General features: G+C 48.3%; 1 pseudogene; it reads left to right on the forward strand.

The window, feature by feature from the left end:
- Nucleotides 1–2,311: 2,311 nt before the first annotated feature.
- Nucleotides 2,312–3,495, forward strand: LOC126543583 (uncharacterized; annotated as a pseudogene).
- The last annotated feature ends 390 nt before the right edge of the window (nucleotides 3,496–3,885 follow it).

A 3,885-nucleotide genomic window follows, 5' to 3' on the forward strand; every position in this document is an offset into this window, starting at 1 on the left:
CACCTGCTGTAACGGTGGCGTAATGCAACGGTAGCGCAGTGGTTAGCGCGCTTGGCTACGGAGCGGTAGCAGTTAGAATGTACTAATGTAGCAGTGTCGAGTCCTCACAGCGACCACTTCTTCTTTTTTTCCATTTAAATCAAGGTGACGTAATTTGTGTGCTGTTTTTCTGCCACTGCTTTCTGGTGATGGCGGGGTCGCAGAATGAGCCAAAAAGAAAAACCTTTACAAAAACATTACAAAAAATTTTAAAACGCGTCGTGGTTGGACAAAGCGCCGCATGTAAGATGTCGCCACCGTCGCTGCTGCGGCCGTCGATAGCTCTGGCGTGTGTCTGGCAACTGGGTATTCCGTAGTAAAGCGTTTTGTAGACGTCATGTTTTCAATGGGCGTTTCACCCACAGTAAACTCTGAACGAGAAGTAAACTCTGTAAACGCGAAGTAATCCCTGAACTTCACTAACGTGTCCTGCTGGGTTACGTTTTGGTGATTAGCTTGCTGACTTTTGCTGTTTGTGCTGCAAGTTGGTTGTGTACGCTTCCTTGCATAACCAGGCGTAGGAAAGTCTGCTATAGTTTCGGTTCCATTGACTAGTGCTCTCCTGGTGGTTGTTGGGCTCATTGAAGAGAGTTGGAATATTAAATACACTGGGTCGTTTATGATTTTCGATATTGGTAAGTTATTAAAGTAAAACAGAATTTCTTATGAGGAACATACTTTTTGCCCACACTTTCTTCTTACTTCATTTTGCGCGTTTGAACTCGCGGTGCGGAACTAACGGATTTCGTGAACAGTGGCTGCCGGTTTTGGTAACCCTTACGGGCTTATTTTTACTCGACGTCTCGCCACGCTCAATAGCCAATTTCGTGACACGTTGGTACGCTGATACGTTTGTACGGAGGTTCGTAGGTATCGGGGCCCGTTTGTTGACTGGCGTGGGCCTAATCATTGCAGATCCCGAAGGCGCTCAAACGTGAAGCCGAGAAGGACCGAAGTCCGGTCATCCCATTCCCTGTGCAGATAAGGTATTCCGTAAGCGTCCACCAAGTGGTCTGTCGATTTCAGTGTGCGCTGAACGGATAAAGCTTAAGAGTCGGCGGTGACAATTCGCGCCTGCCCTAACGGCTTCGAGTCCTATCCAAGCAGTGATCGCCGAAACGGACAGTCCCACTTAGTAAACTATCCGTGACATAGCTTCCACCGGCTCTGCTAATACAAGCCGTTCTCGTGTACTGCACAGACAGGTGTAGTATTTTACAGTCTAAGCTGTAAAGGACTCATTCCGATAGCCGTTTTGGTTGGTGGTGGTGTCCGCCTCCGTTGCCACCGGTGTCCGGTGTCCGTAGCAGCTATCGTCTAGAATGAGAAAAAATATTCCCCAGTTCCCACCGGGATCGAACACGGGCCTGCAGCGCGGAAGTCTGCTGCTCTACCACTGAGCTACGCCAGCTTTTCTTTTCTTCTCACATGGCATTTATTGCACCATGTATATGCGAGAATCGTAGTATAAGCGAGAGACGTGCAAGCACTAGCCATCACATATCGTAACCATGGCCTAGGAAGGACTTATATATCACGTTGAGCACACCATGCACTGCACAAAAACTACATTTAGCTTCGAACTTAAAAATGTGGCAACCACAAGCAACTTATCAAGAGGTGGTACCAGTCCGGTTGAAAACCTGTAAAGTCATACATGTCCTTCGAGTGTCCAACCATCTGAGCATACTGAAATTTCGACGAAACAACGGGTGCTGCGTTTCAGTCCAACATGCGTGTCTTCCATAAGCTATGTAGTCCAATTAGGAGAAACATATTAAATGGCATGTCTTCTCCGTGGGGTGCAATCAAGCATCGGATGGTACGCTGATTCAAATTGAATTATTTCTCAAAGGTTCTTTGAAGCACATCCCAAAATAATCATGCGTCTTTACAGCTGCAGCGTCGATACCTACAAACTTTGCATTCAAGTTCCGTTATATTCCACCAGGTGCCCTGACATGTAGCAGTTGCATATGGCAGTTGCACTCTGCATGTAGCTGCACCTGGTTAGTTCAAGCAGGCTAGGTGACTATTTGTCACCACCCCGTTTCGAAGGGGATGCCAGTAAACCACCACCACCACCACCACCACCACCACGAAGCCACGGAATCGTTTCTGTATGTTATGTTCGTGTTGCTGTCCAAGTAAATGCTTGACCTCACGGCATCTCTGAAACATGGTGACGAGGATGCAGAGGCAGGTTCTTGCAGAGGCAGTGATCGACACTGCAGAAACGATGACGACGCCACGGCAAGCAAGGACATCAGTCATGACCACCAACCTGGAATCCTTGGCCGAGTTCTGCCCAGACTCTGGCAATATCGATGTCTACTTGGAAAGGTTCGATCTGTATGCAACCGCCAACCAAATGGACGCAAGTATAAACTTGCAAGTCTTCTTAACAACCGTGGGGGAACAAGCTTGCACGGCTCTGTGTAGCCTACTGCTGCCGAAAAATCTAACCGAGGTCAAGTACGTAGAAGATACAGAAGCTCTCCGACAACACTATGCTCCACAACGGTTAGTGGCTACCGAACCGTGTCATTTTTACCAGCGAAAGCAGGAGCCGTACGAAAGCCTGAAACAGTTCATCGTCGAGCTGAAAAGACTATCCGCGACGAGCTAGTGTGGAACATTTTTGGAAGAAGCACTCCGGGATCGACTGATTGTTGCAATCCGTACGGATTCGATTCGATGCCGTGTTCTTGCCCAGTCGGACGACGAAGTCACCTGGGAGCGAGTCTGCCAGATGGCCACCGCCTTGGAAACAGCTTAAAAAGACACCAGAGGAATGCTACCGGAGGGGTTAACCACCAGTCTTGCCGACGTATACTGGTGTCGTGAAGCCACCAAGCAAAGCAGGCGACACGCGACGACGAGGACGTCTTCCTGGACCAGGATGGCGCAGGAAGACGTCCAGGAAGACGTTGCTTCCTTGGATGGCCCAAGGAACTAACGGGGGAAAGACACTGTTCGTACCTGTCCTAGATGTGGTGGACCGCACGTGCCAGTGAGTTGTATTTTTCTCAAAAGTACGCGCCTCAGATGCTTGAAGCCAGATCATGCAGCGAGACCGCGCAAAAAAAAAAAAAAAAGAATGTCGTGCACGAAGTCGTGGAGAACTTGCCGGCAACCGACTTGCTTACAGTTTGTACGACGAACAGCTTTCATAGCTCCCCGCCTACTGTGTTTAAATTAAAAGTAAATGGCTCAAACATATCGGTGGAACTAGACATGGTAGCCTCTGTTACCATAACGTCTGAAAAAGACTTCGACTAAATTTTTCCAAACTGCCCATGTTCCGAAGATGACGTGCCTCTAGGGGTATACAATATCACTGCATTTAGTGAAAGGTGTAGCGAAATGTTATCAGAACTGAAGCTACGATCCGCCTCTGATAATTATTAAGAAAGAAAATGAAGCTCGCATGCCGGCGTTTTTAGGTCGCCGATACGGTATCGACACTAAAAGTTGACCTGCACAATGGTGTGCAGCAATTGCGACGTGACGTGGATAACGTGCAGGATGGCAAGCAGATGGTAGCAACGGAAGCCGACGAGAGATTAAAACAGCTGTACGGTGAGGTGTTTGAGCCAGGCTATGGTGCAATCCAAGGATTCAGTGGCAGCATCCAAGTGAAAAGCGATGCACAGCCAACCTTTCGTAAGGCGAGACCAGTGTCATACGCTTTACGTGAACAAGTGAAGAATTGATTGCATGATCTTGAGAAAGCTGGTGTAATGTAGAGAGTCAGGCACAGTACTTAGGCTACACCGCTACTGATCGTGCCAAAGAAAACAGGAAACGAGATTAGGAGGTGTGGGGATTAGAGTCGCGGTCAAT

This window comes from Dermacentor andersoni, chromosome 3 (assembly GCF_023375885.2).
Source record: "Dermacentor andersoni chromosome 3, qqDerAnde1_hic_scaffold, whole genome shotgun sequence".
In the NCBI taxonomy this organism is placed as follows: domain Eukaryota; kingdom Metazoa; phylum Arthropoda; class Arachnida; order Ixodida; family Ixodidae; genus Dermacentor; species Dermacentor andersoni.